Raw genomic sequence first — 27819 nt, 5'->3', positions numbered from 1 at the left:
ATGGCTTCTCCAGGGTCAAGGTTGTATCTTGCCAACATATAGCACACAGCAAATGTTTGATGGATGAAAGTGTGAGTGGGTGGATGGATGTTGGAGGCCTGGGGACATGGGCAGGAATGCTCCAGACAACTATACTTCTGGGACACGATTCCCAGATAGCCGCAGAGTTACTCACAGGTAAGCTGAGAAGGATCGCTGAACCTCCAGAAGCCACTTGGCCTTTGTTCTGTCAGGCCTGGTGCACGTTTCCTGGAAATGAGAGTCTGATTTACAAGGCTGGAGGACACAAAGCCTAAGACCTTAGTTCTGAGTCTTGGCCCATCTTCCTGTCCCAAGCATCTTAAAGGAGATCAAATGATTGAGACCCAGTGGTACCAAGGAGCCAGTCCTGGGAGCTGCCACCACCCAGAAGCTGGGGCCCTGAACCTCCAGTGACCAGAAGAAGGATGGATCGGCTGTATGTGGACATTAATGAACTGCCCTTATACCTTCCCCATCCACGAGTGTTTGGTGTCCCGTGATCCTGCACCACGTGGTGGCCAAAGCTGTGTCCAAAGGGAAAGACTTACACTGGGGACACAAAGGAAACACCCAAGAAAGAGTAAGTCTGGCTTTTTTATCCCTATTGGGGGTGGGAGTCTGGTCAAAGCGGACAAAAATTCTGAATTCTGTGGGCCCCAGTGCAGCCTTATTCCTCTCCGTCATAAGCATTCCCAGGCCGCTGGGAGTAAGTATGCTCTAAGTACTAATGAATAGGCCAGAGTCTACTGTAATTAGCATATCAATCATTGTATGCAAATGAAGGAGGCTAAAGTACCTCAAAAATCCCAGTTGAAATGAGTGAAATCTGGTGTACATGCATCTGCTCGTCAAACTCTGATTTTTAATCCAGTGCAAATGTACCCTTTTGCCCGGGGTGCTCCAGGGCAGACTTGCACAAGTTCCAAATTAGTAGTGTAAGTACATGAAGTTTGTTCAGTCTAAGACCAGAAAGCCGCCTCTGGGCGTGTGTGCGTGTGTGCGTGTGTGTGTGTGTGTGTGCGCGCGCGTGCTTCTAACGGTCCAGGGTATGTGGCAATTCTAGAACACCAGGCTCATTCCATGCGAGTGCTCACGATTTGCCCCGTATCTGCCTCCCACTCAAGCATTAAGGGAGTCTTGCAATCCAAGAAGACCCTCCCAAAAGAGAATAGAGCCTAGGGACACAGAGCTTGCAGAGCAAGGGGTCCTGCTTTGGGAAGGCCCCGGGTGTGCCCCGACTGGAGGCTGTCAGCATGGGGAAGCTGAAGGCAGGCTAGCTAACTAGAAGTGGGGCAGCCGATGTAACTGGTTTGCAGAGATATTTGATTTTCTTCTGGTTGGTTCTGAGTTGGAAGCCCAGACAGAAAAGTAGGAGTGCGGGCCGTCATGGACCAAGTCCTGATCATTTTGCTACAGAAGTGGCGGCTCAGAGTTCCATTGTCCTATTTGGCCTGGCTTTTGTCTACTCAAACATTCAGTCTCCTGGGAGGAAAGCGGGGCACAGCCAGGACAGGCCTCCTCCATTTGAGTCACAACATCCTTCCTACTCATAGCTTCTTCGTATTATGAATGATGCCCCCTGGGGTTGTGCAAGGGTCCCAGTACCACTTTCTCACAACCCTTTGGGTAGAACTCAGTCCTCCCTAGGTTGCCTTTCTTTGGTTCTGACCATTTACTATCTGTTACTTGGATCTTATCCTGAACTCCAACACCAGCTTATTCCTCTTAAAGGGCTGATCTTCCAGACATCGCCATGGGCTCCTTCCCAACATCCCCTTCTCTGTTCTGGGTAGAATTACCCTCCCTTTCCCCTGCCACTCTCTCATTCTGTCTGCCTTCCGTTAGGACACGAAGCACTATCTCACATTATATATTAGTTTCCTTGTTTGACGTCTGACTCCTCCACGGACCTGTAAGCTCCCTGAAAGCGCAGTCCAGGTCCACCTTCTTCAGCGTGGTGCCCAGCATACAGTAGGCACTTAATAGTCATTTGAGTAAATGGACTCCTGGGGCTCTGTCCCCTAACCACCAGCCTTTTTGACTGCCGCTTAACCCCAAGTGTGGATGCTCTCCCTAAGGCTCTGTCTTCTGCCTGGGATCACTTAGGTCTCTTGGGCTCTTATTGCTGTTACCAGCTCATACGGCATCTTTGTGGGTTCTAGAAAAGTTACTCCCCTTGGCAGATACATGAGAATAGGGTGGGGTGGACGCAGCCTTTCAGGTGCACAGTATGTATAGCAAATGCAGCGCAGACAGGATATCGGCCCCCACTCTCCCCCACCCCCTAATATCCTTGTGTAGGACACAGATGGCACAATCATGCAAGGCGGCCCTGACCACCGTTGCTCCCATTCACCGGGATTCCCTGGCCGAGCATGCTCCTGGAATTAGCACAGAGACATTCAAGACGCTTTCAATTCTGCTGGCTGCCTGCCCTGTCTCTGAGGAGCCGCCCGATCTCTCCTGGTGTCCTGGAGCTTTGTGATGGCCACACTTCACATTTGGTCTCTCTGGTATGCGCATGCACGTGTCTCTGTGGACGCATGCTCACGTGTGTGCCTGTCTCTTTCCCAGTAACCTCGTTCACGCTTATTAACACTCAAAACTATTCAACTGAGTGCTTGCCAAAGGAGAGTAAGGAGTAGGGACAGCCAACACTGACTGAATGCTTTCGGTGTGCCAGCTGTTGTGCCCGCCATATCTTTTCAACTCTGTGAAGCAAGTACTATTTCCAAGTGTAGTGAATGCGGGATGTTGAGTACGGTGGTTAAGAGCATGGGCTGCCTGGGGCACCGGGCTGGCTCATTCGGGAAGAGTGTGCGACGCTTGATCTTGGGGTCGTGGGTTCGAGCCCCATCTTGGGTGTTGAGCTTACTTAAATAAACAAACAAACAAACTTAAAAAGAGAGAGAGAGAGAGCCTGAGTTTTAGGTCTAGCTCACTGCTCTCTTACTCTGGGACCTCACGCAAGCTATTTTCTGCTCCCTGTGCTCTGTTTCTCCCTGTAGAAAACGGGGGTGCCACATCCCTGATTGCTGCTATCCGGAAGCTGCCCTGGAGCAGATCGCACGAGCGAGGCCCAAGAGAGCGAGGCAAATACAGTAACTGAAGCCGGTGCAGGAACTGAATGGAATCAGCGAAGACTCCATAAAGGACATGAGCTCCTTTGAGCTCCTTCCTGCTTATGGCAAATCTCATGGCCTCTTGGATAAAGTTCAACTTTCTCATTAGATACCACAGGTCTGATCATGTTACGTCCCCCAGGAACAAGAATGGCACAATGTGGACCATTCCTCAAATTTGGGGTGAAGAACCTACTAGATGAAGTACAAACAAGTGAATCGTCAGTGGGATTTCGTTCACTCCACCTAATTTCCTGAACACTCTAGGCGGACCAGCCAGGCACAGAAGATACACGGTTGTGTTGGGCTTCCTATCTGCCCCCTCCTGGAGTGCTCAGACTCATGAGGCGGAAAGACACATAAGCAAAAAATCACTACCTAGGGTAATAGTCTGACACTGCATGACGAGGGAGAAAGAGCAGGGACTTTCCCAGGGGAAGTGACAAGGGAGCCAAGCCTTAAAGGGTGAGGAAGAATTCGTCTTTTGGAGAAGAGCGTTCTAGGCCAGTCTGAAATGCCCCCAGCGCATGGTTTTTCTAGGTGGGGACAAGTGGGGCCAAGGAATAAGAGCACCGGGCTAAACTCTGGTCACTGGATTGGACCCATCCCCACCACACCCCGGTTCCAAAGCTACTCTGTTCTTCCACCAATTCAGAGTGAATCTCACGCCTGCCTGCTTGATACTAAGGGCAGAAATGCAGACCCAGGCCTTTCCCAGATAAGGGAAACCACGAGTCAGCTCCCAGAGCCCAGCACCGGAAATCTGAAGACCCAAACCAGATGGACGAATAGGTGCCCCCGTGGGCTCCTCGCGTCTTGACAATGCACTTGGCTCTTGCTTGATACACTTGGCTTTCTGATAAATACGGAGGACACGTTGCTTTTATCAGGAAGGAAGGAAGAGAGGAAGGAAGGGAGGGAGGGAACATTTGTACCTCAGCTGCCAAAACAACCTAGAACTTTATTTCTTTTTCCTAATGTGAAATGGAAATATCAATGAATCATTTACAAATTATCTCTGACTTCCTTATACCGACAACCGTTGCTTCAACAGATTAGGGATTTATTCTCTCAGAAAGGTCATTGAAAGAAATCTTGGAAAAAAAAAAAAGAAAAAAAAAAAAAGAAAGAAATCTTGGGGCGCCTGGGAGGTTCAGTCAGTTAAGCCCCTGACTTCGGGTCAGGTCATGATCTCACGGTTTGTGAGTTCGACCCCTGTGTTGGGCTCTGTGCTGACAGCTCAGAGCCCGGAGCCTGTTTCAGAGTCTGTGTCTCCCTCTCTCTCTGCCCCTCCCCCACTTGTGCTCTGTCTCCCTCTGTCTCAAAAATAAACATTTAAAAAAATTAAAATAAAAAAAGAAAGAAATCTGGAGCTGGACAGGCAGGCACAGCAGCTCCATTTTGTTATCAAGGACTTAGGCTCCTCCTCTCTGCCACATCATCCTTAGTCCATGGTTTTTATCTTCCATGGCTCAATATGGATGCTGGTGCACCAGCTACCGCATCTGTGTTCCAGCTAAAAGGAAAAAGAAAACACTCCTCCTAACCAAGTCAACTCTGAGGAGATTGCCCAGAAATCCTACCAGTAATTTATATCTCATTGATCACCTCTAGCTGAAAGGGAAGCCTGAAAATGTAGCCTCCTGGACAACCTTTCTGGACAACCCAGGATTTCGATGTTAAAGGACAAGGAGAGTGGGTACTGGGAGGCAAATAACAGTCTCCGTTACAGTGAAACTCCAACTGTTTGAAAAAACTGTCTCTTAGAGTCCCAACATTTTCCAACCATCTTCAAAACCTCCTAAAACCATCTGCTAGTATCTCTCACATCTGAGACCTCCACGTTTGTCTTCCTGTCACCTCCACTTGACTTCTCAAGGCAAACACCCCCAGCACCACCTTCTCCCTGCCCTCATCCCCAGCTAGTAAACGGGCTGTCGGAGGGAAGAGAGGGAGGGGACAGCCGATCTGCCTCATTTGCTGTTTCCCTGGTGTGAATGCACTCGCCCTGGGCAACTTCAAGCTATGCACGTGATGCCTCCTCTCTCCAAAGGCTGCACAGTCAGCACTAACGAGTCAGTACTAGCTGTCCCTGCCGCACGAGCGGATCATCTCTCGTCTCCCTGCCTCTCTAGCCAGGAAGCACCTGAGAGAATAAGTCAGAGGCCCTGGAGTCTGTTATCCAGACACAGTGCCCAGTATCTGGACGGACCCTGAGCTCCGGGCACCAGGCTGAGCATATTTCTCACACCTCTGTGACGGGTCAGATTACATTTCATGTGATGATGCAAAGGAGTCACGTCATTACAAGCATTTAATTCACCTAAATTCAATTATATTATCTCGGGGGGGGGGGGGGATTTAAACAGCGGGAGCAGTTTTGTCTGCCGTTTTGCTCCATGAGCATATATTACGGTGACCCCACCCGGGCGCCAAGGACCTTCTATCCCCTCCAGCCCTACTTCCCCATCACAATGTAAGCATTCGGCTTCACTGATCGCAATTCTCATGTCGATGATTACTTATATTTCTTATACTCTGTGGCCCCGACATGCAAGCCAACTATTTCTTCAGACACCCGCTGCGTAAATGAACAGAAATCCACGGCAGCAATGGGAGGGGAAAGTGGCAATGTTAGATTGAGGGTTTTTCTCAAGGTGATTTTGCCTTTGCCATGTGACCTGTTGACTTCAGAACCCGGTGTCTGAGGAAGAGGCCTTTGCCCCCACCCCTAGGCATCCGCATCCCCCGTGCACAGGCACTCAGACTGCTGAAGAAGGGACCAGAACATGAACGAAAATTGGCAAGAGAAAAGCAGGGGAGGACAGAAAGGCTTCCGGCAGCTTCTTTATTCCTAGGACATCCTTCCTCCTGCTCCTGCATGCTGCCGGGGGCACATGGTTTGCACCCCTTCCTCACTCAGTGGAGTTTTGGGTGGAAATGCACGCCATGGGCATGCGTGTGGCCGACATTTATTTTATCCCCGTGTGCCTCGAAGGACTGGAGAGGAGTCTGTGTGACTGACGTGTGCCTAGCGGATCCCCGTCTGACTGGGACATGACTGACTACACACGGCTAATTGGATCATGGCTGACTGACACCTGCTTTGTGGGCACAGCTCGCCTGGCGCTCGTCTGCGGGTATCGGTCTGACTGACGTGCGCTCAACATCACGGCAAGGCTGGCATCTCGCCACCTGCTGATGGGCCTTCAGTCCTGCCCTCAGGCTTCCAGGGAGGGCTCTCCAGGCCTGGAGCAAAGGACGCGTTTACAGCGTGGCTGTGGCTGCTCTTCAGCCTGGAGCTGGCCCTCCCGGGGTTCAGCTCGAGGCCCCTCAGAGGGTTTCAGAGGCACCTCGTGCCACCTTCAGGGCCCTGAACCCTCTCTCCAGAGGCTCCAGCTGTTCGGGCCCTTGGGCAGGGGCAGAGCAAGGGGACTCGGGGTAACATGGAGACACAAGGGTCAAATGGCAGAGGGAAAGGATCCAGGAAACAAAGGTGTTCAAGCAGGGCTTCAGTCTTTCTCCTGCCTCTGAATAATGATTGCATGAATTGTAAACTGATTTAAGGGGACAAAGTCCCTTTCACACACTTAACAGCCATTTTCTCTTTGTAAAAACTAAGATTTTTATTCCCGTTTTGTAGCGGGATGAAATTGAGGCCCAGAGAATTTTTTTTAAAGCAACTTGTCTAAGGTCACATAGCCAGGGCTCAAATCTGTAACTTCGAGCTCCAGATTCCTTTCTTTTATGAGGAAGAGACTTCTACTGTCGCACTAAAATTTAAGTTGTGTTTTTGGAAAGCACTTGACATCAACAAAGGTCATCAGGTCTGGGATTGAGGAACAGCTATGTGTTGTCTTTTAGCTAGCATGCTTTTATTATTTTTTTAGGTTTATTTATTTTGAGAGAGAGAGAGTGCACGTGAGTGGGGAGGGGCAGAGAGAGAGGGAGAGAGGAAGAGAGAGAATCCCAAGCAGGCTCCATACCGTCAGTGCAGAGGCCGAGGCAGGGCTCGATCTCATGAACCATGAGATCATGACCTGAGCCGAAATCAAGAGTAGGATGCTCAACTGACTTAGCCACCCAGGCACCCCTTAGCTAGCATGTTTTAAGGCCAGTATATTAATACTTGAGAAATGGAGAAATAGTAAGAAATTTGACATAAATCCTTGTGTTTTGTGTGTCACAAAAAAAGCAAGAGAGGGGTGAGGATTTGACCTAAGCCTGCCCTTGGAAACTAAACCGACATCCTGAGAGCAGAGTAGCAGCAAGAACCAACATAAAATTCCATATTAACAGTCAACTCAGCAAGAGGAAGATCGCATCACACCCAGAAATGTGTGTGATACATGACGTACTTATATATATGATATCACATCCAAGTATATGATAAAGGTTCTGTGTTGAGTTCAAATATAGCTCTGAATTTCTTAGGAGTTAAGGCAAAGAGGAGAATTGATAGGTAACGTGCTTCATGTGATCTAATGATATGACCTCAAAGCAGAGAGAATCAATTTCCTGAGGGAGATCTTTACCTAAGAGCTGCTGGTCAACATAATGGATCCTCGTCAATTACTTCTACAGGAAGTCCTGGGATAATCCACATATTAATCTTTCTCATATAAAATAATAAACAGAAATAGCAAGAATACAGAATAATGAGTCTAGCATGGAGATTCTATGGGAGATCAAGGGGATATTGTGCAGGACAGCCAATAGTGACTGGTCCGAATCGACAGAGGGATAAAGTCTGGAGAATTCTGAGGGAATAATTACCACCTTATCCTTCCTGGAACATTGGTCATCTGCTTTTGGCATTAGCTGTGGGCAAAGGATTCACCACTCAGGTCACTAGCGGGCATAGAAAAGACAACTATTCTAACAACTTCACGTGCAAGAACTTCTACTAAAGAAACAGAGGAAACAGTGAACAACGTTTATAATTGGTAACGAAAACAACTAAAAGCTTGATTATTCTAGAAGGAGGATTGCTGGTGAAACAACTGGCGGAGCTGAGTCTGTCTCCCCAAATGGTCCTCAGTTAATTAAAATTCAACAAATGCCCCATTAAATCTCTGAAATATCATCATGGCCCGAGCCTTAAGCGTCTTGTGGCTAGAAACCTCCAAGGTCTTTGCCTTGAAGCGGATGTGCTTGCACATCAGGTGACCCCGCGGCGGATGTGCCCGCACGTGGGGTGACCCCGCGGCAGACGCGCTTGCACATAAGGAACACAATCCACCATTTCTCAAACATACATTTGTAAAGTGTCTTGTCAGCTTGAGTTTATGAAGTTGGACCGTGTGAAACTGCTGTTTTGCCCTGCAAAAACGGCAATTTCATTCCGTTCGAACTAATATAAGCTTCTTAGGAATTTAGAGGACGTCGCTACTTGTAATGTCTCATTTATTTTAGTTACTCAGAAGTGTTTAAAATGGCATCATCTGGGAAAATATATGGATTTCAAGACTGCTTTCCCCCCTTCTCATATCATGAAATGACATTATTCAAATTCTCACTAATCTTTGGCATCAGGGCCTTCCTTGTTTTGAGTTAACCTAACAGCGCTCTGCCCTATTTGTCTGTCGAGTCCCACTGTTTGAACCCGTGTGTGGTGACACCAGGGGAATTGTCTCCCTGTCCCTTACACCCACTCCCAGGACGTTAGGACGGTTGACTTTTCATGTCATTGGTAGGGAAGTGGGGGGGTCATGATTCCATCAACATAACCACCTAACATCTCACTTTGTAAGATAACCTTCCAATGGCTTGATTACATTCAACACTCGCCTTGGGCTCATATCACAAAGAATGATGACTACATCTGTGTTACCTGCCTTCTCTCGGACCAGGTCCATCCAGCCACCTATATAAACATCTCAAATTAGCACTGAATTCACCTCAGGATGTACAAACAATATGTCATGGTTCAAAATTAAGTAATTTAAAGGATGTCCTTTACTGAGGAGACTTAATAAGGACTCAAATCTAAGATAACTTCATCTTTTCTGAGGGAATTTTTTAGTGGGGGGAGCTTTCATCCCCCCCAAGTAACCATATTTGGAGACTATTTCCAGTTTTGAGTACAAGCATACAGCGATTAACCTTCCTGGAAAATTCGGCAGTAAAATGGCCCCCAGGTAACTGAGTGAATGAACCTTTTGAGTAAGTAATTTAATGTTTCCTATTTGGATGCCAAGATTTTTTTTTTTTTTTTTTTTTTTTTTTTTTTGCCAAATGTTGGTTTTCCTTTTTTGGCGTAAGTCACATTTAGCTAATTCTACCTGGCATCATTTAGCCAACCAGTTTGACTGTTTCATGTTGTCTCCTGGTATTTGTGAATATAACCTTGACATCCAATGGATAAAAGGATACTGGTCTCCCTGTTTGCCAGGACAGTAGGACGTGTTTCTAGTTCACTTAGAAACTGTGTCAAATTGTCGAAGGACAGTCTCCTTTTATAACACTAAAAAAAAAAAAACCCAGAATTTGCTATCCTACCCACCCTTCTGAGTCTCACAGTGAATTTAGAAAAAGGAGAGGGAGAAACAGGGAGAATTAAAAGCCTTGGATCGATACTATTAAGATCATATGACTTGACCCATAAATGATTTATAGACATGAAATCGAAGCCAATAATATATCAAGGGCCTTAGTTTATTCATTCTAAATGTTCTCTATTGAGTGAAACAGAATCAGACCATGACCACTGGTCAAACAAATGAACCAGAGCTGCCTGTCCCTCATGGAGAACATGAGAACGAGTGGCCCTGCAGTTTGTAAAGACGAAATGTGACATTGAGATTTCAAGGAATATTAATTGGACCTGTGTTTCCCAAACTTTAGGCATCTCCTTTTTATTTACCTACAATTATTTTAAAAGGAAACCTTATGTTTCTGTCATAGATGGAAAATCAGTCCCACTAACCAGAATTAATTAAAATACAAAAGCACAACTGTCACTATGAGGGGATGTCTTTGTCCCCATTCCTCTGGTTTCGAAGAGATGGGATTTTCATGAAACATTCCTAGGTTCTTTTTTTTTTTTTAATTGAAACATTCCTAGATTCTTGCCAACCCTTTCTTCTCTTACCAAAGGTGGCAAGAATTTACCTGGTGAGTGGGCATAGTCATTGGACCAAATTTCCTGAATGGTGGAGCTCATTTATTTTTAAAATCCTAGCTTTTGTCTCTTTCTCCTTCCCAACACACCCGCACTGGAATAAGGCAGTAATCTTCCACAAGTGGCTCTGTTCCTCACTCTTCTCCTCAAGGGTGCTTCCCAAGGTGCCCGCTAGGGGGTGATGTGGGAGGGTATGAATGAGGCTAAGGAATCAGGTATCAGTCTGGCCTTTATCATAATAAGGATGCCATTGTAATCTCCCATCCACCTTGGGCTTCTTTTTTTCCTCAGGTGATTCAGAATTCAGACGGAAAGAATAGAGTTGGGTCCCCAAAACTTACATCACTCAAATTCCAACAAATACTAACATTTTAAAGAGATTATCAATATACGACCTAAAATCCTCTCATACACCAAGACATTCGTCCTACTTTGGGATACACCAAAAATGGGCAATGCTTTGGGAAGTTACAGAAATTTATCCTTTTTTTTCTAGCTTGAATATACTTTGAGTTTCCCCTGATGGGTTCTATGCAAAGAATTAATGACAATAATTTGTGAGAACTGGGGCACTCAAAACTGTGAGCAATATCTAAAGCATTCTAGTGGCCAAATATTTTCTCCAGGAGGGGTACCTGGGTGGCTCAGTCGGTTAAGCATCCGACTTCGGCTCAGATCATGATCTCATGGTTTGTGAGTTTCAGCCCCAAGTTGGGCTCTGCGCTGACAGCATGCGGCCTGCTTTGGATTCTCTGTCTCCCTCTCTCTCTGCCCCTCCCCTGCTCATTCTTTCCCTCTCTCTCTTTCTCAAAAATAAATAAACATTAAAAAATTTAAAAAATGTATTTTCTCCAGGAGCAGGGTGATATTCAAAAGATTTAAAAACCAGTACAACATTGGGTGGGACCAATGAGAACAGATTCCAGCCTTTTACAACTAGCATGGCCTCCTTCAGCTTGGGGCAATGCAAAGTCCTCTGAGACCTTCCTACCCAGAGTGCCTCCTGCAGACCAGCATCAGCAGCCTTTTGGGAGCTTGGCAGAAATGCAGACTCTCAGGCCCCATTCCAGATCTGCAGGATTAGAATCTGCATTTTAACAGGATCCCCAGGTGACTCATGTGCACGTTAACATGTGAGAAGCACGGTGCATTTCTCATTTCTAAAAAGCTGCCTGGGGGTGGGGGTGGGGGTGAGGGGTGGAGATAGGAAAATGGGGAGTTGCTATTCAAGGAGTCTACAATTTCAGTCATGCAAGATGAATACGTTCTAGAGATTCGCTGTAGAACATAGTGCCTATGGTTAAGGACATCATATTGTGTACTCAAAATGTTGCTAAGAGGGTTACCTGGGTGGCTCAGTCGGTTGAGTCCCTGATTCCTGATTTTGGCTCAGGTCATGATCCCAAGGTCATGGGATCAAGCCCCGCGCTAAGTGTAGAGCCTGCTTGAAATACTCTCTCCCTCCCTCTGCCCCTCTCCCCTGCTCTCTCTCTCTAAAATAATAATAATAATAATAATAATAATAATAATAATAATAATACAACAAGAGTGTTTTTAAAATGTTGCTAACAGGGTAGACCTCTGTTAACTAGTGTGTTTTTTTAAAATCACAAGGGGACACAAGGAAACTTTGGGAGGTGTTAGCTGTGTCTATTATCTTGATTGCGGTGATGCTGTCACAGGCATATGCACACAATCCAAACTCATGAAACTATGCATTAAACATGCACAGGGATTTTTTGCATATGATTACACTTTGATAAAGCTGTTATGAAAAGATAGTACTAAAGGAGAAAATCCCCCTCCAAAAAATAATTAAAAAGCTGCCAAGGGATACTAGTCTGTGGACCCCACCTTCTACCTCTGGGAGGTCCGGAAGGCAGGGAGTGTATGTCACTAGATTCTGGAATTGGGAGAAACTCCCAGGCACCAGGCTGTGCGTGCACCCCCAGCTTCCCTCCTGAGGGCTGCGACAATAGCAACGGTGCCCCGAAATCTGATACGGGTCCCAGGACAGCCAGGTTACGTACCTGGCCTCCCAGTGACAGGGTTAGCTTCCTGTTTCACTGTCAAGATGAGTTATTTTCAGAAGGGCTTTATGGGGTCCCTGAATTCACTTTCTCTGAGTTTTGAAGCCTTCGATTACAAAAAGGATAGACGCTCTTAAAAAAAAAAAAAAAAATCTACAACCAATAGGGCAAATGCAAACATTGGTTAAATATCTGTAGTGGGTATCTGGATGTCTGTTATGTTATTTCCTGTATGTTTGAAACTTTGAAATTAAAAGACAAAAAAAACCATTAAGTGAAAGCAATAGATACCCGACTCAGACCAGAAGAACTGCAAAGAAAAGGATAAAAATCACCCATAATTCCGCTAGCCAGATATACCTTCGGGTATTTATCCATTCAGTCCCTCTTCTTGTTATAAAGGAAATTTTGATTTTGCCTTTTTATTGTAATTATTTAAGCACGTGCTTTTAATTCCTCTTCTTCATAAATCCCAGTTGAAGTGGTCACAGCAAAATAAAAAAAAAGGGTGGGTGGGGTGGGGAGACTTTCATCAGCACTGACAGACAGGCAAGCTTACCAGGCAACAAGCCTAATGCAGAATTTCCACAAAGAGCCCCCAGCTCAGAGTGACAGGGACAGGGCAGGACTAGGACATGAGACGTGGGCCCAGGGAGCTGCCGGCCCTGGCAAGTCCCCCGGAAAGCATGCCAAGCCACGCGGAGGCACTTCCGCAGCGAGCTGCTAATGAGGGCACTTAGAGGGGAGGGCAGCGCCCTACTAACTTCTGCTGCCAAAATAAACTCTGAAAGGAAACTGCTTTGCCCGCCAGGAAACTTCTCTCCTGCAATGCTGACTCCCCCGGAAGCTCACTTCCTACTTATTGCCGGCAACCAAAACCCCAATCCAGCAAAAAAAAACCCCAAAAAACCAAAAAACCTACAAAAATACAAGCTTCCCCATCTCCCCCTGAGATAAAAAGACTGAACAAGGACCAACAGGCTCTTTTCTATTTTTTAAAACCCAGGAATGGACAGGAAGCGTTCCCTCTGAAGCCCAAGGAGAGAAAAATTACAGGGGCAGGGGGCAGCAGGGATGGGGGTGGGGGTGCCACTAATACCAGAAGATTCAAGAATTTAAATCAAGACCGTGTCAGACCTAAGCCAGGAAAAATGAGGAAGATTTATGTAATTATTCCTATTCATTTCTTGAGATGTGACAAGACACTACATTTTATAAAAAGACAGTAATTAAGAAATACTGTTTTTAACCAAAAGAAAGCATGGGTTAGGTTCCAAGGACAGGCTTTGGATTGAAACAACCTGGGTTCAAACTCTGGCTCTGCCATTTGGCAGCTATGTGATCTTGACCACTCTCCATCTCAGTTTCTTCATCTGTTAAAAGGGCTGGTAATGATAGTCCCTATCTCTTATACTTCTCAAGATTGATGTGATGATACACATCCAATGTTTGGCAAGGCAGTCAATAGTGTTACATATTCTTCTTGCTGGTTTTTTACATCTTACCCAATTTTAAAATCCAGTGGACAGCTTCTGCTTCCTAGAGACTGAAATTAGCCTACATATGTTTACCTCTCCCCAAATACGACTGAAATAATAAAAAGCAAAAGTCTTAGCAGCGCCGGGAAAGAGAGAAAGCTACTACCGATACTCAGAAACTCTGGGGAGTTCCTGGAAGATGTAAAATGGATGCATACAGACTGACAGAAATTTCCAACAGGGCTGATCACTCCAGCTCTGCTGAAGGTGGGAAGAATCCTTGGCCACTGGCTCCTCCCGTCCTCCCCCCTTCCAGGGAAGGAGAGCCGCCCAGAGAGGAGAAATGAAAAAAGCAGAGCTGCTCACTCAGGGCTTGAAAACAGAGCGGAATATGCTCTTAATTTTTTTTTAATGTTCATTCATTTTTGAGAGACAGAGAGAGGGCATGAGTGGGGGAGGAGCAAAGAGAGAGGGAGATAAGGAATCTGAAGCAGGCTCCAGGCTCCGAGCTGTCAGCACTGAGTCCCACGCGGGGCTTGAGCCCAGAAACCGCGAGATCATGACCTGAGCCAAAGTCTGACACGTAACCTGCTGAGCCACCCAAGCGCCCCAAGAATGGACTATGCTCTTAAAGAAGTTTTGAAAGTGTTTCCTTGGATCCATGGCTTATGTCGATTCTTTCAGAGACAGAACGGTTGGCAGGAGTTACACAATATGTGTGTGTGTGTGTGTGTGTGTGTGTGTGTGTGTGTGGCACACGCATGTGCACGTGAGTGAGTGGTGGTGTATGTGCATGTGCTTGTATTCCAGGGCTTCAGGCAACACCACGTAGGCTCCTTTCTGTGGCAGGTGACCAGATGGAAATGTGAGGAGCAGAGAGAAAGAAGCCCTCCCTCCGCCAGATACAAAGGCAGCTGTATGTTGTGGTAGAACAAGTCATTCCAAACTTCCAGGCAGCTGTCTTGGTTCCTCCAGGTCCATACATCTTGCGAAGAGCCAGAGGACTCAAAGAGACATTGTTGCTTGTTAGTAATTTCCATAATCTTCAGTATCAGCTACTAAGCCAGCAGCCTACTCCACATAGGCAATAATAATTTATAGTTGCAGTTAATGGGCTGTTTTATAGGAACCCACAATTATAATTGGATGTCAAGTGTTGTGAATCTCAGCGGATGGAAAGCGACAACTACTGGGGCCTGGTGTTTAATTTTTTAATGTGATTATTAAATTTCCCATCTCCTTGCTCCTCTATCTTCTCTCAATGTGGCTTCCAGCTGTGGTCCCATCTTTGTCAGTGCTGTCTTCTCCTGCCCAGAATCTTGAAATTTACTTCTGTCAGCCTGTATTTGGTCCTTTGGCTTTTTACTGAGCAGAGGCAGACAGCTACCCACAGGCCTGGACCCCACAGAAATAGGGCACCTAAAAACTGTTCTACTTGGGGCCCCCACCCTCCAAAAAAGAAACCCACCCAAGAAAGTGTCCCAGGTCCCCCGGTCTGCTCAGCTCTCAGGTTGCTAGCCCCAGCCCCGTCAGAAGGTGACCACCTGATTCCTTCAACCCAGTGGTCACAGGCTCTTGGAAAGGACGACTTTGGCATTTTACAGTTAGAATCTGTGCTTAGAGTTCTCCTGTTCTGGATTCTGGGACATGGATTAACAAGGGACTCACTAATAGCAAGGGTCAGGGAGGTGGTACAATTGTTTGAAGAAGTAACAAACAGCCTGAGGAATCATGCAGAGCATGCTTTTACATTTCCACCCCTGGGTGAGGGAGAAAGTATGGCCTTCTTCTAATAGGATGAGGAGGGGCGCCTGGGTGGCTCAGTCGGTTGAGCGTCCAACTTCAGCTCAGGTCATGATCTCACACTCCGTGAGTTCAAGCCCCGTGTTGGGCTCTGTGCTGACAGCTCAGAGCCTGGAGCCTGTTTCAGATTCTGTGTCTCCCTCTCTCTCTGCCCCTCCCCTGCTCATGCTCTGTCTCTCTCTGTCTCAAAAATAAATAAATAACATTAAAAAAAAAAACTAATGAGGATGAGGAAGACTTCCCAGGAGATGAGATGTTAGGGGCTGTTTGAGCAAGAGAAGGAAAGAACAATCACACCTTGGTTAAGATCCCAGCTTAACCAAGACCCCAGTGTCCAAAGTCAAGTACAGAACATAACAGGGCACAAAACTTAGGTCCCAGCCTCGCCAAAATCAAAGGCAGGCAAGGATCCAACAATTCCCAGGCCAATTCAGACACAAGCCAAAACCTAATCTAAGTATAACCCTAGAGCCTTCTTCATAACCGATTTGAGAACCCTGCCAAATCCAGAACCCAACAGAATAGTAGCCCTGCATTCAATCTTGCCTTAAATCCATAACCAGGGTCCAAATCCCAAGCCCATGTCAGGATAAGGAATTAGGTGGGCAGGCAAAGGCATCGGGTTATTGGAAACCATCATCCATTAGTCATTACCTGAATCCACAAGCCTCTGACCCAGCGTTTCTCTACTGGGAAGGAACCACACTCTGAATAGACTTGACTCATGGCATCCAAAACATCTTATTTCCCATGGACTTTCAGTTCTGAGGGCAGAGACTATGTTCCCTCCACCCAGGAAACCCCAGGCTGAGCACAGGGCTGAGCATAATAAATACCTGCTCCATGACGAGGTGGCAAATGCAGAATTGATGAAGAAGAAGGCGATCTTTGGGGTTCATCAGACTTGCATGAGAATCTCTACTCTGCCATTTTCTAGCCATGTGACCTTGAGCATGCCTCCTCCCCCACCCTCAGCTGTCAAATGGCGTCCGTGGGGGTGGCTGTGAGGACAGATGGAACTGTGAACCCAAACTACCTGGTGCAGAACATTGGTTTCCTTTTTCTTTCTCCAAGGGCAGTGTCTCCAAGGATGGCATTGAATTAAGTCTATTTTCTCCTCAGCATCTCTGAGCGCAGAATCCTCACGGGGTTTCAGATTCCTACAGTCCTCGTGACCCGCCGAATCTACGTCACCATCCTGCTGTCCCATATTCTACTGGGCATCTTTCCAGGACGGAGTCTCCCTAGCTTTCTGTGTTTGTTACCTATTGCCACAATAGAACTGTGTAACAAACAATCACCAAATGTTGCTCATGAGTCCCTGGGTTGGCTGAGCTGTTCTGCTACTCCGGGCCATCATTGGCTGATCTTATTATGCATGTGCAGTCGGCCGGGGTCCTCAGCTCTACTCCATGGGGTTCCCCATCCTCCAGCAGGCCAGCCTGGGCTACTTCACGTGGTAGTGGCAGGGATCCAAGAGATGAATGGAAGCCTACAAAAGCCCCTGGGGCCGGGACTGAGAGCTGACACACCATCACTTCTACAGTGAGTAACCAGGCCAGCCTGGTCTGCAGGGCGAAGGGCCTCTTGATAGGATGAAGTTCAGAGTCACCTTGCAAGGCAAAATGATTCAAAGAAGGGAAGGGCTGTGGCCATTTTTTGCTAATCAATTCATTATATCTTCTTTGCCCCTCTTCGGTCTCTTGAAGGTTAAGGTGCATAAGAGGCTAGAGGGAATGATGCACTTGCACTACGGTCAGAAACATTTGGGTTCTAACCCCAGGTCTGGTACACGTATTACTTAGGCTTTCTGAACCTCAGTTTCCACATCGATACAATAATGTCAGTAGCCAGAACTTCTGACCCCTTGGTGAATTCCCATTACTCTGTTGGGGCATGCCCAACCCTCTGGTAATAAGGACAGGAAGAAAAATCTAAGCAGATTGCCAAAATCGCTATCTGGTGGTGGTCCTTCCCCGCCTGCAGAGGCAAGGACTGACTTTATAGGGTCCACTCAGATCCCAGATCAGCTGTGACCCCAGTGACCAAAGCCAAATACAGAGCCACGTGTCACCATGAAGATGATCTTTCATGCTTTCCCAGGAAAACACTTCGAGCCGATGGTAGAAAAGGAAGTCCATGTGGATAAGCAACTGTATGATTTATTATTCCTTCCTTTATCTTTTTCTTTAACCAAAGTCTGTGGGAGAAACCCACATGCCATACCCAGTTCTCTCCAGGTAACTTTTGTATATAGCACAAATGTTTCCCTTCCTGCCTTCAAATGTGGTCTATCTTCCCCCAAGGTAGCACTCACTGGGCCACACGCGGCTCTTTCTCTAATTACGGTTCATGTCATTTGCATTTTCTCATTATAACGTTATTATCCTAAAGCTAGAGTCCTATTACCTGGGGCAACCGGACGTGGTGCCTGTGTGAATTCAGTGTTTACTGGGACCAAATTCTACTTGGTTAAAATTCCACTCTTGGGGTCAAGAGTTCCACAGTTCCTCCTGCCTTATCAGTTCCTTACTTTTCTTTCTCCAGACAACTATGTACTTGACCTCTATGATTTCTCCCAAATGTACCACATAATTCATTTTACTTCTACTCACCAGCCACAATCTCTTATCTCCTCCTGTAAGCAGATTCCCCTCTGATCAGTACTGCCTACTCATGACCTACCTCGTGGGGCTGCAATGAGGTTAGATGGAGAATGTATTTAAGTTCTTAGTACTGTGGACCCACCTCCTTAGTCACTGGAGTCCCCTACATTAGCTGCACTTCCCCACCCTACGTTCTCTTTTCCCAACAAAAAGCTTCCTGCTGCTCGGATTCTTCAGTATTCCCGCCACTCCCCCCACCCCAACCGAGGATATGCCCCTCAACTCTGCCAGGGTCTACACCAGCAGCTACACCCAGGTCAGGGAACTATTACTGTCTCAGCTGGAAAAGAAGCTTCTGGGCCAAGTCCAGGGGGACAGAGAGAAGAGGCCGCACCCTGCGTTTTCTCTGTTGACTCCTGATCCATGCAGAGGCCAGTACCATGGGGACTGGGTGGTCCTGGGGAGGTACCTATGGGTCTCCCTTGGGAACTAAGGTGAGGAAACCAGCAGCTGGCGGGAAACAAATATGATATCAGTGCTGTGCTGGAATAGCTATAAATAGGGAAAGCCAATGGAGTGGAAAGGAAAGCATTTAGCAGCTTAAGTGTTCTTTGCAACAGCAGGCTCACACCTCATTCTCTCAGACATTATTTACACAAAGAAGGTGTGATGGTGCGTATGGCATCATTAGGCTTGGATTACTTCCTTAACTGTGAATACAGAAGCCCAGGGGAAGCGGCGGCTCTAGAAGTCCTCAAGGACACCCCGGAAACCAAGCACAGACTCAGCCACCCCCTTAGACAACCAGAAACGTGGTCATCATGCCCGTCGATCATTTCCTATCTCAGCTCTCAGCCCACAAATAGTAACTATCGAGTGGATATGAATCCCTGTCTCAAAAGTCAGGGGTACACGAATGGTCACATCTCTCTCTTTTCAACAGCCAGCCTCGTTCCCCATTCCGAAGCTCACGGTGCTGGCGGGAACCTCCACCGCATCTTCTCAGGGCTTCCCTCGGCTCAGCCCAGGCTATGGTGTCATGGCTCCGGGGTTTTACGCAGTACCAAGGCAAGGGGTCATCAGTTACCTCCAAGAGTTCCATCATTCCATCTGTGTGGTACCTTTAGCTCTGTGCTGCTTCCACCCTCAGAGTGGGACATGGGACAGGTGGCAGGTCCTTACGGCCTATGTCCATGGACACATCACATACCCATTTCTCCCTGGGCTTGCTCTGCCTTCCTACTGCTCTGGGGCCCCACTGGCTCCCCTAGCCCAGCCCAGAGGATATCTTTGTTGTTGTTTTCAGTCTCTCTCTCCTTTCTGAGACTTCCAAGGAGTTCTGAGACTTCCAAGAGTCTTCCACTCTACCTCCTCCCACAAACCTATCCTCAATATGTTTAGGCTTTCAGCAACAGCAGCAGAAATCTCGGGGAATACTTCTCCCTTCAGCCCTGACACATTCCTCCCCCAAAGCAATCAAACACCAAGCCTGCCACCTGCCTGCACAGCAGAAAGGAAAAGGGAGAAAATACAAATTAATATCTCGCAGTATTTTCTGAACACTAGCATTGAAGAAACTCTTGACTACGTGTTATATCCACCCAGATAGTCTGTCCTCTCAGGAGTATGCAGCACGCTCAGGGTGTGAGTGGTGTTTTAACCAAGCCTTGAAGATAACTGACTTGCCCACCAGCTTCTTGCTGGATCTGATGTTCATGCTGGAGTATGTGAGGTGGTCTAGGTAGGAGGCAGGTGGAAGAATCTCTGGAAGCTGAGGATAGAGCTGGGTAGTATCCCTTGTGGGCTGACCCTATCCTGCAGTTCCCCACATCACTCTCTCTTGGATTTCAAAGACCCCTCTGATAAATAAAATCACTGTCCCGCGTGTAACCGAAACACAGATCCGTAACACAAACAACAACTTGAAGCCACAGCCAGTCTCGGAGTCCATTCAGTCCCTCGAAAAAGTCAGTGGTTGCCTGCTGTGTGCTAGAGGCTGAGGGAGCTCCAAATATTTGTTCATTTTCGCGTGCCTTTCACTGATACTTCTTGAATGTTCCCTCTGTACCGGATGCTGTTCTGGGCTCTAGCGATACAATGTGAAGGCAAGATAGCCCAGGCATCATGTGGAAATAACATTTTACGGGAGGAGGCAGAAAATAAATAACGAGGCAAATAAGTTGATGACAGAAAGAAAATAAAGTGACGTGGGGGTGGAGATTGCTGGGGGGTCTCTACTCCTATATAAGCTGCTCAGAGAAGGTTCCCCCGATGAGGTGAGCTTGAGCAGAGATAAGGATGACAAGATGATGGGAAAGAACAGCATTGCGTGTGGAGGAAGAAGCAAGCGGCATTGTGCTCGGCTGTGTGTGAATGACTGGAAACAAGCCAGTGTGGCTGAGCCTAAGTTGTGAAAACAGCAGGGTAGGAGATGAAGTCAATGAGACATGAAAAATCCCAGCCTGTAAAGCCTCTAGACATAGCAGAAATTCTGACTGTATTCTAAGCACCATGGGAAACCACTGGAGAGTTTCAGTCAGGAGAGCACAGGATTCGTATCAAAACGATCACTCAGCCTCAAGTGTGCCCAATGGACCGTCGGGGGAGAGATGAACACATGGCCAAGCCAGTTCGGTGACTGTATGACAGGCAGGAAATGATGGCAGCCTAGACCAGGGTGGAGGCTGGGGGAGAGGGAAAGAAGTGGATACATGCAGGGTGTATTTTGGAGATATGGAAGGCAGGGCACACTGAAGTGCAGGAAGTTGGGGATGAGAGGCAGAAAGGAAGGAACAAAGCACGTTTAAGGCCTTGTTCCTATCCTAGAGAAGTTCACAGCAGACCACAAAAGACTTTCGTAAAATACATTATTGCCATCAAACGCCAAGGACCAATTTCTTATTACCTGGCCTCGGAACTCTCTTAAGAAATGAACACTCATGCTCCTTAGCTGCTGTTCAGTATGCTGTAGATGCTGTAATCCTGGTTAGATGACTAAGCAGATGGTCTCCTGGGATTGGAAAGTTTCCCACCAACTGGGATCCCACTGGGTTTAAGCATAACTAGTCTTGGGGATGGAAGTAATGAAGCCTGGATCTTTCCTCCAGCATCCTGTGACACCACCCTCTGCTCAAACACCTCTCAGTGATGGGTAGCTCACTACTTCGAAGACAGTCCATTCTGGCTATAGATCGTTTTGACTACTAGCTTGATTTCCTTAATGAAATATTTCTTTGAACCAAAGATGAGTCCCTAGAGCTCTTGCTTGAACTTATTTTCCTTTCATGTAAAAGGAGTTCGAAGATCAGAAAAAGGAGGTCTTCATAAGAGCCAGAGATTATTCCTTGTACAGTGTCTTTCATTCTCTCTGTTTTGCTTCATTTACTAGATGCTCCTTGTAGAAGGGACTCCTTTACAAGGAAGATGCAAATGAGCCCCTACACTTGGGTCACAACAGGGTGTAATTTTTCAGTATCGGCCAGCTACTCTAACAATCCCAACATCCCAGTAGCTTAACAATAAAACTTTGTATCTTGCTAACGTCATAGTCTGTGGCAAAGTAAATTCTTGGTCCCTCCTCTGGCATAAAGATGGAGTCTTTTCCCCCTCCCCTTCAAGCTGGGTTAGCACCTGACTTGGTCAATGGAATTTGGCAGAAGTGATCCCATGGCAGTTCTAGGTCTAGCCTTTAAGAGAGTGAACACCCTTTGACTGCACACTTGGGTGGAAGCCAACCCCCACGTAAGTCAGATTACCCTGAAACTTCCATGCTGTGAGGAAACCCAAGCTAGCCAGAAGGAGAGGTCACATGAAAAGAGAGAGAGGGACAGAGAGACAAGAGAGAGAGGTGCCAACCAGCATTTAGTTCTTTCAGCCGTCCCAGCCCAGGCACCTGTGCATGAAGAAGCCATCTGGAACATTCCAGTCCCCTACCTTACATCCCCTCTCTCCCTCACCTTAGTTCAAGCTTTCAGTAACCCCCCACCCAACGCTATCCCTCTTGGCCAGAACCTAAATGAGATGATTCCAGCTTCTGGGAGGAAGAATCCAGACAACAGAGGCCTCACAGGAACAGCTCGGGCCTCTTTTGTTTTCTAAGGATGACACCTCCAGGTGTGTGTGTGTGTGTGTGTGTGTGTGTGTGTGTGTGTGTGTGTGTGTGTGTGTGGTATTACATGTGTACTCACCTGTCACCTAGTTCTCCAGGCAGGAGACCCTAACAGGAACTATTTTTCTTGTTTATTTATTTGTTTGAGAAAGAGACAGAGAGAGAAAGCATGAGTAGGGGAGGGACAGAGAGAGACAGAGGGAGAGAGAGAACCCCAAGCAGACCCTTGATGTCAGTGCAGGCCTGACATGGGTCTTGAACCCATGAACTGTGAGATCATGACCTGAGCTGAAATCAAGAGTCAGATGCTTAACTGACTGAGCCACCCAGGTGCCCCTGGAACTATTTTTGATTTGGATTACCAGACCTCAGAGTCAGGATGTCTAGAGGTCAGAGGTGACACTAATCAAGGGCCAACAAGACCCCAGGAAAACATTATACACAAACTCATTGGTTTTTTTTTTCTTCAAAAAACCACTCAATTTTATTTATTTTCATTTAGCCTCACTCAAAATTTCTTCTCATAGACATTTTGGTTGTTTTTTCAATCAAATTCTTTTATTTGCCAAGAATAATGCACTTCCCAACTGATCTGTTGCTTATGTCAACAGCTCTTGCCATTTAGTTACTGAGTTCTCCCGGGTGCCTTCTAGTAATTGGCTACAGAGTGCACGGTTAAGCCCAAACTCTGGGGTGCCTGGGTGGCTCAGGAGGTTAAGTGTCTGACTCTTTTTTTTTTTTTTAATTAAAAAAAAATTTTTTTAACGTTTTATTTATTTTTGAGACAGGGAGAGACACAGCATGAACAGGGGAGGGTCAGAGAGAGGGAGACACAGAATCTGAAACAGGCTCCAGGCTCTGAGCCGTCAGCACAGAGCCCGACGCAGGGCTCGAACTCACAGACCGCGAGATCATGACCCGAGCCAAAGTTGGTCGCTTAACCGACTGAGCCACCCAGGCGCCCCAAGTGTCTGACTCTTGATTTTGGCTCAGGTCATGACTGAGACCTGCATTGGACTCTGCATTGACAGCACAGAGCCTGCTTGGGATTCTCTCTCTCTCTTAAAATAAATAAACTTAGGGGCGCCTGGGTGGTGCAGTCGGTTAAGCGTCCGACTTCAGCCAGGTCACGATCTCGCGGTCCGTGAGTTCCAGCCCCGCGTCGGGCTCTGGGCTGATGGCTCAGAGCCTGGAGCCTGTTTCCGATTCTGCGTCTCCCTCTCTCTCTGCCCCTCCCCCATTCATGATCTATCTCTCTCTGTCCCAAAAAAAATAAACGTTGAAAAAAAAAAGTTAAATAAATAAATAAATAAACTTAAAAGAAATGCCCAAACTCCAAGAGCCAAATTGCCTAGGTCTAAATTCAGGATCTACCACTTAACTAGCTGTGGGACCTTGGGCAAGTCACTTGACCTCTCTGGTTCTCAGATTCTTCATCTGCAAACGTGAATAAGAGAACCCACTTCATAGAGTTACTTGTGAGGATTGAATCAGTTCATGTATGTTAAGTATCTGTTGTAGTGACTGGTACAAGTGTTAGCTGCTATCGATGTGAGCCTGACCAGCAGGGGTAAGAGTGCTGCTGAGCTCTGATATGTCGACGGGGCTTAGAATCTGAGTGGTCCCAATATTAGTGAGTAACGGCGCTTGCCCTAGAATGGGTTCTGCAGAAGCAGCCCTAGAAACAAGCATTCAGGTGAAAACCATTTATTAGATGTGCTCCCAAGAAAAGCCTGCACGTGGGGGCGGGGGGAGGAGAATGGGACTGAAAGGGAAGTGGGTAAGGCGTGGGCATGACCTTATCAAGCAGAGTAGTTTCTACTTACACAGCAGAACCTAATCTTAACTAAACAGTGACGCATGCTTACACCCTCGGGGCTGCAGTCCCTGATATCTTAATATTAGTGCTAGCTTTTTACCGAGCACATGTCATGCTGTAGGTACTGTGCCAAGTACTTTACATATATTATCTCATCTAATTTTCAAAACCTGATGAGCTATTACATCAACGTGATAGGTCCTAACAGGCAAATGATACACCAGAGTTTCCATTTAAGTAAATATCTGATGATGCTCATTAGATTCTGCAGATGGAGTGTCCTCAGGTACATTATCTTCCTCTAAATAATGTCTGAGAAGATATGCATGTTTATGCATAAACACCCTGGCTGACACAAACTTTTCCAGTGCGGTGAAAGCTGGAACATGCTTATGGGTAACAAGTGTAGGTTTATTCATTCTTAAGTGAGGCTAGAAGGGTATAACTGTGATATAGCTTGAAGCCCTTGGTCTGGCAAGGCCCCAGGTCCGTGAGGGACCCTTGGTTTCATCCAGAGCCCAGCCCTGATTAGGCAGCTCTCAGAGCAAAGGCTGAGGCTCTGAGGCCTGCAGCTATCGATTAATCATGTCTGCAGGGCCCAGTGGTAGTGTCTTGTTCCCTTCAGCCGCTGTAACAAAAATACCATAAAACGGGGGCGGGGGAGGGGAACGCTTATAAACAACAGAAATTGATTCCTCACAGTTCTGAAGGCTGGCTGGAAAGTTTCAGATCAAGGCACCGGCAGATTTGATGTCTGGTGGGAGCCCTCTTTCTGGTTCACCAACAGCTCACTTCTTGCTGTGTCTTCACAGGCTGGAAGGAGAGAGGGAGCTCTCTGGGGCCTCTTTTATGAAGGCTCCTCCCTCATGACCTAATCCCCTCCCAAAGGCCCACCTCCTAAAGCCATGGCTTTGGGCACTAGGCTTCAACATATGAATCTGGGGGGAGGGCGGGGAGAGACACAGGCATTCAGACCACAGCAGAGGGACGTGCACTGTAGATGTCAACCTAGGAGAACATGTCAACTTGAGCCACTACCTTGCAATTCCATTTTGCAGATAAGGAAGGGAGGTCCAAGGAAGTGAAGTCATTTCCTCAAAGTCTGAGAGCCAAAGGTGGAATCACACACCTAGACTTGTTGCCGGGGCTGACGCCTGCAGTCACTGTCTTCTTATGGCCTCCTAATTTGACACCAGCCCCTGAGTGGCCCCTTTGCAGGAAGGGGACAGTGGAGGCTGCTTCGGGCCCAGGCTACAGCCTCCCTTCAGACCCAAGATCCGGGGCCATCTCTGCCCCCTCCCCAAAACACTCCCTCCGACCCCAGGATTCCCAGTACGCAGGGACCCCAGCCTCCTCAGGGAGGACAGGGCCTCGCGGTGACCTGGCTTCGGCCTTGCCTGTCCGGTCCGGGGCACGTCTGGGTCTCCGCCCCTCCCGCGCCCCCACGCCCCACCGCAGCGCCGACAATCAGGCCCGGGCTGCGCCGCCCAGAGCGCCCCTCCGCAGGCCAGGCTCAGCTATTGATCCCGAAGCTCCCCGCAGCCGCCTCTCCCGCGAGAGGCAATTTACCACCAGCTCGGAGGTCACCGGAGGGGCTCGGCCGCCTGCTGGCGCTTTTATGCCGCTATAAAAACCATTTAAAGGGCCACTTTGTGGGCCGCCGCGCTGCTCGAAGCCGCGTGCCCGCAGGCCTCCCCCATTCGGGCTGGAAACCCCAGACCCTCTGCTGCCCCTGCCCGCCTTCGGGAGAGGCTGCGGGAGTTGCGGGCAGGTGCACTGGGCCTAGGGGGCCCGCTGGGCGAGCTGGAGCGGAGCCCAATGCCCCCACACCCCGCTAAACCCCGCCTCTCGGACTGAGCCGCCCTAAGTGCCCGTGCCCTGCTCTGTGCCTGGCGCCCCTGCTTGCTTTGCTTCCTCCGCCACTTTTAGCATCTCTGCGAGGGGGGCTGCTGCTATTATCATAGTGCCCGTGTGTCAGAGGAAAACCTGAAGGCTCAGAGGGTGAGTTAAGTGGCTTGCTCCAGATCTCCCAGCCGGGCAAGTAGCAAAACCTGGATTTGAACTCGTAAGTCCACCTCCAAAGCCAATGGTTTTGAGTTTAATCACCGGGTGACTGCACAGCACCCACTTTTTGATAAGGGCCATCCTGCAGCTTCAGAAGGCAGCTGCATCGGTATAACATGGCTTACCAGCAACGCGGGCGAGAACCTCTGGGCAGGAGTGAACCTGTACCGGCCTCCCAAGCTGTTTCTTTGTCCCAGCTGTGGGCTCTTCCCACTCTGCTCTGCCTGTTCAACTGCCTCCACCTGCGGGTAGAGTCCGTCACTGTTTCTTTTGGGCCACTGTTAAATTCATTCATTTATTCCGTCATTCGGTGAGTCCTTTTGCAGACATGCATTGATTTCTGCCCTGTGCCAGGAGCGCAGAATTGGGCTGCGGGCCCGGGGACACAACATTCCTCCAGTCTAGTGAAGGAGACGGACCTTTAAGCCGGCGATTGTAATGAGGATAGACAAAGGGACGGAAGCAACGAAGGCTGTGGGAGCGGGGGCCGTTCAAGTTACAATCCGAAGGACGAGTAGAAATTACCCAGGCTAAGAAAGGTCAAGGATTCCAGGCACGGGGGAACAGCACAGACGAAGACCCAGGGGTGAGCACCAACGCAGCACGAAATCTCCCTCATCAGTCAGTCACTGGAGCAAGTGCCATGCCAAGTTCCACACACGGTGAAGCCTGAAGTCAGAGAAGCCGGTGGGTGCCTTCTATGTGTTGGTCCCACCACCTCCATTGTTTGGAACGGACAACGGAGGCTGTCTCAGTCTTGGGCAAAGTGTTGTAAGCTTTCATGCCACTGTAAAAGCATGTATGGCTTGGAGACCAGTGCCCTGCCTTCTACACAGGAAAATCCGAGGCACCTCTGGGAGGAAGCAGAGCCAGGTCAGCACGGCCTTATAGGCCAGGTTAACTCATTTGGCCTCTCTCAAACAAAGGGCAAATGGTAAGTCATCAAAGGGCTGAGTGATGGGGAGCTGACCAGATTCTCCTCCCACACAGTCACTCTGGGGAGAGAGTGACAGCCAGGATGCTTTTAGGTTCCTAGGAAGCCTGGGGCAAAAAAGGAAAAAAAAAAAAAAAAAAAAAAAAGGTCTGCTTCTCAGATTAGAAATCACGTGAATTCTTTAAAAAAACAAAATTTTAGGGGGTTGAGGAGGAAGGAAGTTTCTTAAAAAGCCAAGGAAGGAGAGAGTGTTTCTGGCCAGCGTCATTCCATAGGTCTCTTGGCACCTGTTGACTCCACAGGCAGAACCAAGGGATCAGACCGGAGCTGCGCTCACTCTGCCAACCTTTCCCGGCCACTTCGAGCTGCCACATCAGTGCCCTCTCCCTTCCGGAGACCACGGGACCCTTTAGCTTCCTCCCCCCCTCTGCCTCAAGATCCCTGGGCACCTTGGCGCTCCAGCCCTGGGGCTCACCACTGCCTCTGCAGAGCAGCTCCATCTCAAGGGGTGAAGCTAAACTCGTCTCCCTAAGCCCTGGATTCCATGCCAGCCAGGGTTTTCCAAGGCTTGATCCCATCTACTGCTCACTTCTCTTGAGTCCTCGATATTTTTCCCTTCTGCCTCTGCCAGGGAGCATCCTTGAGTGACCCTTTCCCTCAGCCCGCCGCCATCTTCCTTTCTCCACCATCACAGCTTTCTCTAGAAAAGCA

At 48.0% G+C, this 27819-nt stretch overlaps 1 long non-coding RNA gene across 2 annotated transcripts; it reads right to left on the bottom strand.

Annotated features, from left to right (window-relative positions):
* Positions 1–170: 170 nt before the first annotated feature.
* LOC123382473 lies at positions 171–27247 on the bottom strand. Of its 2 annotated transcripts, none has more exons than XR_006590882.1 (3): positions 26300–27247; positions 24811–24923; positions 171–249 (listed from the first exon to the last, which is right to left on the bottom strand). It is a non-coding gene; the product is annotated as an uncharacterized LOC123382473 (long non-coding RNA). The 2 variants fall into 2 exon arrangements; XR_006590883.1 differs by lacking the exon at positions 26300–27247 and adding an exon at positions 25149–25965.
* Positions 27248–27819: the final 572 nt, after the last annotated feature.

This window comes from Felis catus, chromosome E3, assembly GCF_018350175.1.
Source record: "Felis catus isolate Fca126 chromosome E3, F.catus_Fca126_mat1.0, whole genome shotgun sequence".
Taxonomy (NCBI): domain Eukaryota; kingdom Metazoa; phylum Chordata; class Mammalia; order Carnivora; family Felidae; genus Felis; species Felis catus.
The sequence above is the reverse complement of the archived record's forward strand: the minus strand, read 5'-3'. Positions and strand labels throughout refer to the sequence as shown.